Raw genomic sequence first — 14,838 nt, forward strand, 5'->3', positions numbered from 1 at the left:
GATCTTGGGTGGGGGGGGCCGATGGGGCGCGGGGAGAGGCGTGCAGGCGGCCGCTGGGCGAGGGGGCGTGAACGCAGCCTGCGCGCACCTGTCTGGCACTCCCCCCGCGCCGCCGCTCCCGGGGGTGGGCTCGGGTCTCGGAGGGGCTGGCCGCCCGCGGGCTCCGGGACCCGGTGGGGGCGGCGAGGGAGGCGGGGGCGTCAGTGGGCGCCCTTCGGGAGTGCTGCATGCGAGCTGGAAGGCTGACTGTGTCGGGTTGGGGCGAACGGAGGGTGGCGGGCCGGAAGGGCTGGCGGGCGAGGCGCCTCGTCCAGTGACACGGCTGGGGTCCGGAGACCCGCGGGGCCCCAAATCATGGCCCCACCCCCACGGCCGAGCGGCGGCGTGACAGATGGCACTTCAGGGCCCCCATCGGTAGCGCCGGCCGAGCGTCCAGGGTTTCGGGCACCCCTCCCCCGCCGCATCTCCTCGGTGCCCCCCACGACTGCATAACAGGTGGGACCCCCCCCTCCCTGCGGAGCGAGCTGCTGTCCCCAGGCCGCAGAACCGCCTGCAGGTTCGGGGGTGGCCTCGCTGGCTGAGGGGGACTGGCTAAGGCCTGGAGGAGCGATCAGCTCAGCCGGGACTGGGCAGTCCCTCCAGGACGCGGTTGTCCCCGCGAGCGAGGGGTCCCTGCGATCCCGAAGCGACTGGTCAAGGGCGGGGCGGCTACGGCAGCGGCGGTCGCTCCCACCGTGTGGACCCAGGCGGGGGCTTGCGGCTGCCGGCGGGCCGGGCTGGGCGTCCTGGTCCAGCCAACGGATTCCGGCTGGTGCGTTCTGGTTAACGCCTGTTTGCCTCCCGGGAGCCGCGAGTGTAAGTCGTGGCCGGAGGCAGTGGAAGCGATCCGTGCTGGCGCTGTTCAGATGTTTCTTTTCACCTTCAAGCAGAGCAGACTTCAGCCGCGCACGCTTTGGAAACCAGGAGCGAAGGCTGTTCTCTGAAAGGGAAGTTTATTTTCCGCGTTGAGGGTCCGCCCGCTATTTTAGCTCCCTTGACATTTCCTTTCCCGGACCTTTCCAGCTGTTCGGACAGGTTACTTTGCTCTCGGTTGACCGGGTGTTTCTGGTTGGCCGCCCGGCTGTGGAGCGGTAAGCGCCTGTTAGCGTGTGCCGTGAGCCCCCCGCCCCCCACGCTTCCCGGTCCCGCGGGGAGGACTCGGTGGGCTGAAAAAGGGGAGCGGGGCTGGGGACATCGCGGCGGGAGTTGCCGGTGAGGCCGCCTCAACAACACCGAGGGCGGGGGGTTTGGCTGGAAGCCGTGTGGGCCTGTCCTACAGGGGACGGGCTGCGCGTCTCGTCTTGTCTGTTGGTTGTTCGCGGCAGGATCGGACGGAGGATGGGTCCGGGTCTGGTCAGTGCTCCAAGGGAAGCCCGGGGATGTTTGGTGATTCAGCAGGTGGCAGCCTTCCAGCTCCCAAGCCCTGCCGTGGCCGAGCCAGCAAGCCAACCGGCGGTGGCAACAGCTCCTGCCCTCCGCTTAGAGGCTGCAGCTTCCAGGGAACCTCCCGGAGCAGCTCGCCTCGCCTTATCTTGCGTTGCGTTTGGGCCTGGAGGCCCTGATCTCTTGGTTTTACTCACTGTTACTGTTCAGCTAGGTAGCCTGTTTTCCAGTCTCTGCAGCTCTGTGACCTGCTGGCTTAGCAAGAGGCTGCCGCTGGCACCGTTTACAGTTTACGTAGCTAGTTATTCTGCAGAAAATGATGGTACTCTGTAAAGCAGGGAGACCGTCTTTTCCTTCTGTTTCTGCTTCAGGCCAGAAATTTACATTTTTAATAAAATGGTAAGATGCATTTCTGTTACTCTTCAGTGCTTGTAGTTAGCTATTTGAAATATTAGTAAGCATTTTTAAAAAGAAATTAATGTAAGGAATAGATTAAAGTGACATTAAAGGGGCAATTATTAACACAATATCTTCTTCCTTGGAGGATCCCAAGCATCTTGCACAGTGCCTAACTTGTCCATGCTCCAAAAATGCTTATTCGGCTGGAATTTAAAATAAAACCATAACAGAGGCTTGTCATTAAGTTTTAGCACTTAAAGAACTTTGTTTTCCTTTTATTTTTTTTTTTTTGATGTGTATTTATTTTTGAGACACACAGAGAGAGAGAGAGAGAGAGAGAGAGATACAGAATGCAAGTGGAGTAGGGGCAGAGAGAGAGGAAGATACGGAATCCCAGGCTGTGAGCTGTTAGCACAGAGCCAGACAGGGGGCTTGAACCCATGAACCGTGAGATCATGACCTGAGCCAAAGTTCATGACCTGAGCCACAGTCCATGACCTGAGCTTAACTGACTAAGCCACCCAGGGGCCCCAAGAACTTTGTTCTCATAAGTTGGAATTGCTTTTGTTGACCATAGACATTCAATGTTAGCTTGAAAACTCAATGCTTTTATTTATTCATTTTTCCTGGTTACGTCCCTTAATTTACGTATGTGGCAGATCCAGTATTCAGCTGGAAAACTAGGCACATGCTCTGCTCACACATCTCATGAAAATCTAAAGGACTCCTACATACAGCTCTCATACATTTTTTAAAAAACTAAAATGCGCCACCGTGGCACACCCAATATGCTTTATATGTGAAACTGTTTTATTCAAAGCATTATACAAAACTCTCTAGAATTCCTATACCTTCCCTAGCCAATGAAAAGCGCTGCTGTAGAAGAAACAAAACCGTGTTTGGGGACTAAAACTTCCAGATTGTTCGCACAGGGGTGTAATCTCCCCGGCCTTTTGGGGGGAGGCATGAGTGCTGGGCCAGCTCATGCTTCAGCTGCCTTTTTACTTTGCTTCTTCCTTCAGTTGTTCATCTGTTTTACCTTTCCTTTTTCTTCTTTCCTTAAAGACATACACTCCTGGCATGGGCTTGCGGGCTTAAAGCCGCTGCCAGGATGTTTTGCATTTTCTCCCATAAATTCAGTCAGGGGTGATTTTCCCTCTGCCTTTCCAGCACTTCGAGTTGTGAGCTGTTCTGTGGGCTTTGGACAGAGGTGTGTCCAATGTGCCCTTGATGGGGGCAGGACAGATTATGGAATGGCTTTTTTTTTTTTTTTTTTTTTGCCTTTGTTTGATGGCAGCTATAACCAGTGTCTTTTGGAAGAGCTGTTAATGGCATGCCTGGTCCTGAAGGTTCTGGCCTTTCTGTGACAGCCTCTTGGTCAGGAGTATAAAGAGTCATTTATGCAGAATTGTGACTGCAAAGTTTGTCACTTGCTAAGCCAGTCTGTCACCTTCTGTATGTGGGAGCTGGGAAGCCCAGGGAGGAGGGGTAGGGGTAGGAGGAGAAGGCTGGGCAGGGGAGGGGGGTATGGCTGCGGTCCGGAAGAAGGCCTTGAGTTTGAACCCGAGTTCTGGTTTCAGTGGAAGAGAAGTGAATGCTCATCTAGGGTGGTGGAGTCTCCGGAGGCTTTTTTACCTCCACAAGTAAGCTGCTCCCACTTCCCCCACAGAGACACCCCCACACAGAGAGAAGACACAGGGGTGGACACACGCATACTCTGCCAAAGACCTGCTCAGCTCTGTTCAGCTGCTAACATGCTAAAGAGGGAGCTCCGGGGCTCTGTAGCTGTCTGGGTTCTGGGGGCTTGTACGGTAGAACGAGCCCCCTCCCTCAAGTGGTAAAGTCCTTTGTGGGCTTAGTTACTGTGGAAACTACTGGGGACTTCCCCTGAAGCCATCACTGTGTGTCAATGCAGGCGCCCTGGCTCTTGGACCTCCCCTTTCCTGCCTTCCACCTTTCAGTCTTCCGGGGCTGGGAGTTGGCCTTTCTCAGTTGTTGGCACCGGACCCTCTCCTGTGTGAAGCCCCTTTCTGGCTTTATTTTTCTCTTCATGTCTCCTCCCAGCCCTTCCCCGCCACAGGAGCCTCCTCTCCTGGTGTGTCCTTGTCGAAGATGTTATTTATCGCGTGTGTCTTCAACTGACGTGAGTGGTACCGTGCTGCGTAGATTTCATTTGGTTTCTGTTTTCATTCAACATAAACTTTTGTTACGGCCGTGTTCAGACATTCACAAAAGCGGCAAGAATTTCATTCAGCACCTCGTCAGGGAGATCTGTGGTCAGGGAGATCTGTGCTCGTCCTGGCTTGTTTCATGCTTTGCTGTCATTCCCATGCCTGGCCTGCATGCATTCGCTAGTTTTATTACCCATTGCCCTGGTGGGGCACATGCAGCTCACTCACCTCCACTCAAACAGAGCTGTGACCAACATCCTGTACGCATTCTTTAAAAGAGGCAGGTGACAGAGTCTCGAGGGTGGTGGCTCTGGAAGTGGTCCACGCCCAGCAGCATCCGCATCACCTGGGCATTTCTAGAAATGCAGATTCGCAGGCCCCAACCTAGACCGGAATGGGAACCCCCTGGGGGCAGACACCATCAGCTGGGGCTTCACCCTGCCTGTCTGGAGATTCCGATACTTGGGAGAGTTTGAGACCCTCTGATGCGAGGGCGCGTGCCCGGGAGGGAATGCCCGGGTGGAAGAGAATGGGCGCACTTGTTTTCACTAAGTGCTGCCCAGTTGTTCTCCAGTGACCCCTCGCACCCCCGACACATGGGTGCATGATGGCTCCCGATCCCCCACATCCTCACCAGGGGTTCCTGTTAGCCTTCTTTCTAATTTTACCAGTACTGGGGGACTATGCTGTGAGATCTCATCGTTTCACTGGGCATCTGTGTCATTTCTTAGTGAATTTGAGCATCTTTTGATATATTTGTTAGCTGTTCATTAGTGTTTGTTTAGCCAGCTGTGGTCTGTTTCTCTAATGGGTTGATTTGCAGATGCTTCTTGCATATTCTGGACATGTTGTCTGCCTGTCCACTTTGTCAGAGGTCACCTTCAGAAATTTCTGTTTTGATGTAGCCCATTCCTTTGTGCCTTGTGGCGCACTCCTAGGGGTCCTTTTCCCAGGGTCACAGAGATATTCTGTATTTCCTTCTATCAGGTTCCTACTTTTATTTTTCACAGCCGGGGCTTTCATTTGTTTGAGGTTCATCTTAACATACGGCATAAAGATGGAATCCAGTGTTATTTTTTTCCTTTCCCATTATGGGAGCCAGTTTTTCCCTGTGTTATTAGATAGAGTGTTTTTTCCTTAACATTTTTGAGAACGTGGAGCTGCCTCTGTCGTATTTCGGGTTCCCACGTGTGCACACAAGCCTGTTTTTAAAACTTTATTGCATGAGAATTGGCATATGGTCAGCTACATCCAAAGTGTACTATTTGATGAGTTTTGGCAGGCGTGCGTACCTGTGAAATCCTGCAGTCCAGAGCATTTCTGTCACCCAGGGCTTCCTAGGAGTTCCCTCCCCCACCCGCCCCCAGACGCAGGCAACCGCTGATGTGCTTTCTGCCATTGTGGTTTGGTGCTTGCATCTTCTAGAACTTTATATAAATGGCACCCTAGACTGGTACTTTTCTGTGTCTGGCCCTCTTCACTCAGCATACTGATTTCTTAAATCTTTTTCTAAGTTGTGGCAACATAAATACACCCTCAAATGTACCACTTTAAGGTGTGCCATCAGGTGACGTGTCGTACATTCGCGGTGCTGTGCACCCGTCACCGCTGTCCGTCTGCAGAACTTTTCGTCACCACAAACTGAAACTTTGTTCCCATCAAACGCAGCGTAAGGGTTTTGAGATTCGTCACAGGGCTCTGTTTTGGGGTGTTCTTTTTGATACCTGTCATCTGACTCTGCCAGATTATTTTTATTAGAGTTTTGCCGTGTGTCTTAGATGGCAGGGTGAGCCTCCCCTTTGGTCTTGTTTCTCAGGACTTGGTTATCTGTGGACCTCTGTTCTTCCATGTACGCTTTGGAATGCTCGTCAAGTTCTTGACCAAGTCCTGGAGATGGGACTGGCATTGTAGCCTCACAGGGGGAGAGGTGGCACATTTTGTATCTTCATACTGTAATTCTATCCATGAACATGGTTATCTCATCTTTTATAAATGACTTTTTAATAGAATTTAAAATTTTTCTGTCATGGTGTCCTCCCACCCCCCCAAAGGTAATCTGTTGCTTGCATGGCAGTTCCTTAGTCTCAGTGGGCAGAATCCAGGCTTTGGGGATGGATCCTATTTCAGTCTCTGTTCTCCAATCAGCAGCCTTGAGTGGCAGGTCTGTAACTCACCTCAGTCTTCTTGAGGAAGGAAGATTCCCTGGGGATCTTTCCTCAGGCTGGACCTGAGGCCTTCCCTAGGGGCTTCAGAGGTGGGGGAGGGGGTTAATTTAGGAGATGCAGGCCTGCGGAGTTTGAAAGAGAGTTGCTGCTCCATGAATGTTGTTTGAGACGTCTTCTGAAGCTGGCTTTAGACAGGTACACTGAGCACTTTTATCCTGCTTCTTAGGGACTGGTAACAGCCAAGGCAAGTGAGTCAGCAGCCAGTGAGCAGTGCAGCACACTCTTGGTCTACACACGCAGGGCCCGGCTTCCACCCGGTTTTGTGGGTTTCATAGAAACTGTGATTATTTCCAGGGACTTTGGCAGTCCCGTGGGGGAGAAAGAATGAGAACTCTGGGTCACAGATGGTGTATGATCAGGGATGAGACAGTGTGTGGAGGGCGCTGGGGGAAGAGAGGACTGCTCTATAAGTTTTGACTTGATTCAGGTAGAGTTGGATTAGAGGGGAGGGGAGGACGGGGAAACCAAGCATAGTTTGCCAGCGTTTCTGTCCAGGACCTGGAGGGCCTGGTGTTGAACCCCATGGCAGTGGATTTTGTGCCTACATTTATGTGTCTCAGAGTCACTGCTTTGGGGAAAGTGGTACTGGGTGGCTGGTGAATGCCTAGCTAACTAGTAGCTTTGTGTCATGGTGCATGGAGAGCAGTGAGCGGAGCTCCAGTGTGTGGGTGCGGATCGTGGCCTTCCCATATATGGCCCGGTGTCCTATCAGCAGACGCCACACAGCGTCCTGACGGCATAGATTACCATTTGTTGGGCGCTTGGTGCCTGGCCCAAGTTAATCACAAGGTAAATGTCAGCTCCTCCTATGACTCCTTTCGTTAATATTTGTTGGCGTTCATCTTGCACCTGCCTTGAGGTATGTCTGCCCTTATGCCCGCTGTTGGATGGCTTTTGCCCAGAAGGACTGTGGGGGCACAGTTTTGTTGTGTGGGCTTCCTCTGTGGACTGCAGGCTTGCGGTGGGCAAGCCGGGTGCTGGCCTTGTGGGTCCTGTGTGTCCCACCTCGGGGCTCTGGAACCCAGGGGATGGAAGTCAGGTGGTCGTCAGACCTTTTGGCGAAGGTGTATTTGTCATAGGGATTCACACCTGTTGAGGCCTAATTGTGTGGCCAGAGAGCGTCTGAGCCCTTGACCTTGTGACAGTGCTAGGAGGTGGACGTTATTATCCCCTTTTTAGAGAGAAGGACAGTGGGGCACATGTAATTTGCCCGTCAAAGTGGGAGGAGCGCCATTTCAGGAGCTTCACGTCTGGGGCCTTTTCCAGTTGGTAAAAATTACCAGAGTTAGGTGCTGTTGGTTGGTGGCCTTAGTGATGACGTGAGAGTAGTGACACACAGGGTAGCCCGGTGGGGCGTTCGCATGAACTTGGAGGTCTATCAGCCTATGCAGAAGATCCTCAAATTTCAGTGTGTGTTAGAGTCACCTGGAGGCTTCCTGAAAACACCCTGATCCCTTCTGTGCCTGATGGTTCCCAAGTGACACTAGTGCTGCTGGCCTGGGGCCACTCCTGGACAATCCCTGCTGTCAGGGAGGGGCCGGTGGTCCTGCCCCCAGTTACAGTCAGGTGGGAAGACTGCAGACTCAGACATTTCAAATCCTCCCCACGCCATGTAGCCAAGGCTGAGCTCTCATGGCCCTGTGTATCTAGGCCAGCAGAGGGGTGTGTGAGCCTGTGCAGAGCACACATTGGCTTTCTGTTCTGGTACGTGTTTCTGATGCCTGAACGGGTGATGACCCAGGGTGGAGAGAAAACTCGGGAGTGCACGTCAGGGCCCAGGAGAAGCGCGAGGCGCTGCCTCATGCATCCCATCTTTGGAACACGCCCTGATTGTTTTTATTTTGTTGTTCCCCCCTCCCCGCCACCACAGGCACACAAAGCCTTTGGGTATTTATCCCTTTGGGAAAATTTAGGCACAGAGAAATTAGAAGTGTATGAAGATGCGTATCCTGATGGTGGAGAGGCAGAAAAGAATCTTATTTGACTGGACTAATTGCAGTAGAAAGCTGGGGAAGCCGCTCAGGCAAAGGGAGGAGAGAACGGGGTGTGTCCCTGCGTCCAGCTGCTGTGAGGTCAAGGGGCCACCCCGTGTCCACGCTCCGTGTGGCCCCACACGGCGACACGGCGGAGGGGGCTGCTACTTTTACAGCGGAAGTTTTCTGTTTGCAATTGAGGCTGTATTTCCTCTGTCAGAACAGCATAACATATAAAACCGTGGAATGAGAAATTGTTAGATTTGAAAGATTCTATAGGAAATTGGGACTCCGATTGTAACTTGGAGGAGAGCACACAAGTGCTTTGTATTTGGGAAGACGACTTTGCCCTGTGCTCTGCTGGGGGCTGGAACCTCCTTGGGCCTGGAGACCCACAGAGGGGCGAGCTGGGGTCTGGGTCCCTGAGGGCTCAGTGTGGGGACAGACACGCATGTGCACGGATCAGTGCAGGCGGGGCCCCCAGGAGGTAGGGCGGTCCCCCTTTCTGGGCTCCCCAAGCTCGGCGTAGGGGGAAGGGAACCCGGACTGTAGGGTAGTGCACATGGCACTGGACGTGGTGGGCTTGGGTGTTCTTTTCTTTTGCCCTTTGTTTTTGAGGCTTCATGTTTGGTGTGGGACCTCTGGCACGGGGCAGGGGGGGGTGGAGGACACGCGTGCAGGAGGAAGGGTGCTGCGTGGTCAGTGGCAAAGGGGAATCAGGAACCGAGCAGCACTTGGAAACCATGTAGAAGCACTTGACTGCTTCTCTTTCAAACTGTGGGCACATTTTATGCGGCCCCTGGGGGCTTCAGTTGGTTGAATGTTCAATCTTGATTTCAGCTTAGGTCACGATCTTACAGTTTATTGGTTTGAGCCCCGCGTCGGACTCTGTGCCGACAGCTTGGAGCCTGCTTGGTATTCTCCCTCTTCTTTCTCTCTTTCTCTCTCTCTACCCCTCCCCCCTTTAAATAAACAAACTTAAAAAGAATGTGGCTGTTTTTTTTTTAATTTTTAAAATTTATTTTTGAGAGACAGAGAGAGACAGTGCGAGCAGGGGAGGGTCAGAGAGAGAGGGAGATATGGAATCTGAAGTAGGCTCCAGGCTCTGAGCTAGCTGTCAGCACAGAGCTCAACGTGGGGCTTGAACCCATGAATTGTGAGATCATGACCTGAGCTGGGTGCTTAACCAACAGAGCTTACCCAGGCGCCCTGTGGCTATTTTAGCTGTTTGGTGGAATGTAAAACCTGGAGGAGATTAAGCGTTTTCTAAGGCACATTAGCGTTTTAAAGACTATCTTTATTAGAAATGAAGTTTTACTTTATATGCCCACAGTTTTTGGCAAAGTTCTAAATTGCACTTTAACTGTGTTTTCTTTGATTTCTCATTTATGTTGCCCTCCCCTACTCCCTCTCCCCTCCCCGTGCTTCCTGAGCTGGGAACAGACAGCTTGGGTTGGCCGGGCCTAGTCCTCTGGTCTCAGGTTGTAGGACCCTTGGTACACTGGCTCAAGAACCCCTCTCCAGCTGCTGTTTATTATCCTGTTTGGAGAGGAGAACCTTATCTCAGTGCCACCTCCCGAGTCCGGTATAGTTGTGTGTCCAAACCACTCCGGACGCAGTGTATGTGGTTGATTCCACGACTGTGCTCCGTGGACTCCTGGCCGACCACGTCTGTGACAGGTACACAGCACGGGACGTCAGGCGTGCTATGTGCAGCCCCGAAGGGCAGGGCCGCTGGGCTGAATCCCAGGGTGGGGGCTGGTGCGGGGTCAGGGAAGGCTCTGGGTGGGGGGTGGGAAGGAGAACCATCCTGGGGGCAGGGAGGGGAACAGAGCTCCCTGAGGAGGTGGGGAGCGCCAGCTGAGGACCCCCTTCGTTGTGGGGACAGCAGCCGAAGCCAGAGAGGTGGCAGAGGGGCGAACTGCCAACAGTTTGGTTGGCGGCCTGGACGGGGGTGGGGTGCGCCTGGGGCCCAGGAGAGGTGGAGCTGGCCCCTCCTGAGGGCTGCATGTGGGAGCATAAGCCTTGGGACCGAAAGGGCATCATGAGAGCCACGCTGTGGGACAGTCCGTGGCCTCCAGCTGGAGCAGAGCTGCTGTCCTGCTCGCCTGAGACACAGCCAGTAGGGACGGGGTAACTGCCTGCCTGGACAAACCTGTGGGGCTGTAGGATGTTTCTGAGCCACTGTGTAGCTGATGCAACACCAAGGGGCCTCGTGGTGACAAGAACTGGGAAAGACAAGGACCTGGAGCCTGGATTTTGAAAGTGTTCGGGGAGTGACAGGGTGGTGGATTGTGGAGTGCAAGGCCTTTTGGGGCGGTGGCTCTTGTGTGAGATGGGGATCATGGCCTGTGCGTCAGTGTGGTTGGGTGAATGCTCTGGGTGCGTGCGTGTGGCGGTCCGGCTGACCCAATGGTGCTCTCTAATGGAGGGGTGGAGGGAGTGCCCCTTCCTTCCTGCCCAGTGGGTGCTGCTGCCCTGGGACAGTCATGTGTGCCCAGCCTAGTGGCTGTGCACTATTGATTTTTCACGTTCTTTGGCTCTTGTTTCTACCTGATCTGATCCCAGAGCCTGTCCCAGTCCCCGCCCACTGTTAGCTCAGTCTGCTTACCCTAAGATTGCAAATGCACAGAATGTTCTGTGTTTATCATTATTATTATTATTTTTTTGAGTTTGTTTATTTTGAGAGAGACAGCAAGAGTAGGGGAAGGGTAGAGAGAGAGAGAGAGAAAGAGAGAGTGCTGTCAGCTCAGAGCCCAATGCAGGGCTTGAACTTACAAACTGTGGGATCGTGACCTGAGCCAAGATCAAGAGTTGGACACCCAGCCAACTGACCTCCCCCATTCCCCCCATGTTTGTCGTCATGTTAGTGGAAATCTTCACAGGCAGCCTCGGGGGTGGCCGAAACCTCACTGTCCTGGACAGCATGACCGGGACAAGGCTGAGGACTGGTGAGAACATGCAGAGTCTCTGCCCGCACGGAACTGTCCAAGAGTGGGTCACCTGCAGTAATGGGGTCTGCGACCGTGGGGCACGCCCTGGGCTCAGGCAGAGGCTCCCCCCTCCCCCCCGCCCCTGTGCATCTCCACGGCTCTGTTGCCTGTGCGCAGGCTGCTGATGTCACATGTGCTTCATGGCCACCCTGTGTGTAGTGACACCTGAGTTCCTCTGAAAGGGCCTACAGAGTTACCAGCCGTTGTGCCTGGCGGCCTTCCAAGTTTCTGCGGGGCCCTGGACGTGGCCTGCTTTCCTCTTCCCTGATTTTAGAAGTAGCGGCGATGGGGGGGGCGATGGGGACTCAGGGACTGCTTGAGCCCCATTTTGGCCATGTGCACGAAGGCCCTGGCAGCGGCCCCAGGCTCTTCCTGGGGTCCATGCAAGGATTTGGCGAAGCTGCTGGGTGTGTGCATTTTTCTAAGGAGAGTGTCTAAAGCTTTCATTAAATTCACCAGGAAGATCTCTGAAAGGTCCACCAGGTTTTCTATATATATATTTTTTTAACGTTTATTTATTTTTGTCAGAGAGACAGAGACATAGAGTGTGAGCGGGAGAAGGGGAGAGAGAGATTGAGAGAGAGAGAGAGAGAGAGAGAGAATATCCCAAGCAGGCTCCACATTGTCAGTGCAGAGCACAATCAGGGGCTCAACCTCATGAACTGCAAGATCATGACCTGAGCCAAAGTCAGATGCTTAACCGACCGAGCCACCCAGGCACACCTTAAAGGTCCACTTTTAAGGAAGTGGATAAAAAGTTAAAATTATATGATTGAGGGTCTTTATCGTTGCCTGTCCCCTTGGTAAAGGGGCTGGTGAGAAGGGACCAGCTAAGAGGGCAGACGCCCGCAGGGAGCCTCTTTGAGGTTACAGGGGACGTGATGTTTCTGTGTGTTAGGGGTGGGATTGGGCCAGTTATTCCTCTGAGAAAATGAGAGAAGCAGAGTGACAGAGCTGGTGTCATGGAAGGGGGCTCGTCCTGCATGGAGCCACATGAGAGCGGGAAGCCCTGGAATGGGCGCTGAAACGAGGTCTGGGGAGGATGGTTAGGACTTTGGCTGTTGATGTCAGAGGCACCTGTTTTTGGCGACTCTGCTGAGAGGTTCCCGGTCATTTACCTGAATAATAGAGTTGGTGACAGTTGTCTTTCAAGATCAGGGCATGTAAGGTAGCTTTTACGAGGGCTGGCACAGATGCTTACCTACTCTTTGATCCAGCAGTTCTACTTCTAGGAGTTTATTTTAGGAAGTAATCAAGATACCTGTTCATCCCAGAGTAGTTTACCGGAGTGAAAAGTTGGAAACCGTGCACCCAACTAGGGGGACTGGCTGAGTGAACGGTGTGTGCCAACACAGTGGATACGGGGTAACCCTTGGAAATAACCCGGAAGAATAATCCCGAGCAGGAAGGCATGTGCCTCTTCTGTGGGAAACCTGCATGCAGAAGTGCTGCTTGGTGCCTGCTCGGGGCGGTGGCAGGGCAGTGAGCATGGCCATTCCCGCCCGCAGAGGCCTCTTGTCTCTGGGCACTAGTTAGCCTTCCTGACTTTCCCATCGAGAGGCGTTTACGTGCTCTGAGGGCAATGATGGAAAGGATGCCTTCCTAGCAGGCAGTCTGACCTCCGTGGAGTTGGCCTGCCGTCTCTGTCTATGTTGTTGGCTGCAGCCGGGACCTGAGACCACTGGCTTTCCAGCGGGTCGGAAGTCGTCACAGAGCTGTCTTCCTGATGATGGTCCGCTGTTAACCTGTCTTCCCACACAGGCTCCTCGGGTGGAAAGGGCTGCTGTTCTGGGAGGGCGCTCCCCCCACTGTGCTGTCTGTGGACCTCACCGGCCTGCTTGCCTGACATCCCCTTCCTGTCGTTCACCATCCCGTCCTGGGCCCCCAACGTGCTGTCGTCCGGTGTTTGCAGCCACTTGGAGCAGTGCTCCATTCTTATAAATCCTCTGTTTGAAGTCTTTTCTGGGAGGCTGGCAAGGTCTGGGTCGGAGTCTGGCTGTCCTGCCTCCCTGTGGCATCTTTCCTGACAGACCACCCCAGGCTCCTGCTGTCACCAAGGACGGCTGTTCCACACGGACTTGTGATGAAAACTAGGGTGCTATTCCCATCGCCGATGGCACCAGCCTGCGGTGAAGGTCAGTTCCTTCAGAGGCGCTCACCGGGGCCTTTGGTAGTGTGGCTGGCTGTCACCCGGCCCAGGCCAGGCAGAGGGGGCGTTGGTGGGGTCTGGCAGGTACGTGAAGGTGCTGTGTTCTTTGCTGGCCTTTGTGAGTGAGGCTGAGTGAGGCTCTCAGGCCCACAGATGCCGAAGCGTGGGCCTCGCCCTCGGGGGCACTCCAGGGAGGGTGACTGAATGGGGACCTCACAACAGCACGGTGTGATGTGTGTCCGCATGCACTGCCCCAGGGACCCCAGGTCTGGCTCACCTGTTCTGGAAGGTGGTTACTGGGCGGGCAGGTGCACATGGCCCACGTCCACTGAATGGCCCACCAGGGGTCTGGCTGTTGAAGGCTTTCATGCATTTTCCTTAAAAAAGTTTGTTTGAATGTTTGTTTACTTCTGAGAGAGAGAGAGCATGAGCGGAGCAGGGGAGGGAGAAAGAGAGGGAGACACAGACTCTGGAAGCAGACTCCAGGCTCTGAGCTATCAGCACAGAGCCCAATGCGGTGCTCAAACTCACAAACTGTGAGATCATGACCCGAGCCGGAGTCGGCCACTTAACCAACTGAGCCACCCAGGTGCCCCCATTTGCCTTTTAACCCAGGTTTGGTTTTCCTTTAGACTAAAAAACCTTTTTCCTTACTTCTCTCCCCCCCATGCCCTTTCTTCATTTAGAAAATATGTAAGCAGAAACCACATCATTCACATTCTATCATCTGTCAATAGCTGCTGTTGTCATTTTGGTGTCTATCCCCTCCATCAGCTTTGTATAAATACTGGATGTGCACTGACTGAATGAACCTTTTGGCCTAGTGCCAGAAGATGGGATGTTAAAAGGACCTGTTTTGCCAACATGAAATCTCAACTGTTCTGGAGTTTGCTTCTGGCATGCAAGTAGACATTGGGAATTTTATGAAAATTATTAGTGTTGTGAAGATGGTAACAGCACCATGGCACAGGAAAGTTACTTTCCTGGCGTGTGCGTTCAGGGTTGTGAACGTTTTGGTACAGGGTAGGTAATGACTCCATGGGGCAGAGGGGCCGCATGGCTTTTTCTGTTTTTGGTTTTTGAATCATTCTTACTATTTGGGCCAGCCTCTGCGTAACACACCAGGAGGGGAAGCGTGTGTCCCGCTTACTAAACTTCTGTCACGTCACGGACTCCTCTTCCATTCCTGGACACGACGCTTTTCTTGGTGACGATGACACGGTTTGTTGGAGTGGCCCCTCCCCCCAGCTTTGTGCAGTGCTTGACAAAGAGTGGATCTGGACAGTCTCATAAGCAGAAGTGACATTGTTGCCTTTGTGCAGATTTTTTCCTGGAATTGTATGGGGCTGCTGCTTCCCACAGCCAGAGGAGAGAAAAATGTGTCCTTAAGCCTCGGCTCTTGGCGTGGTGTGGAGTGGTATAATTGGCTTTCAAGATAACAAAGCTGTTTTCCAAATCTCCCATCTGCATCTCGACTCTCGCTGCCAGTTCGCCCGTTTCGGCCTC

This window comes from Suricata suricatta, chromosome 2 (genome assembly GCF_006229205.1).
Source record: "Suricata suricatta isolate VVHF042 chromosome 2, meerkat_22Aug2017_6uvM2_HiC, whole genome shotgun sequence".
In the NCBI taxonomy this organism is placed as follows: Eukaryota; Metazoa; Chordata; class Mammalia; order Carnivora; family Herpestidae; genus Suricata; species Suricata suricatta.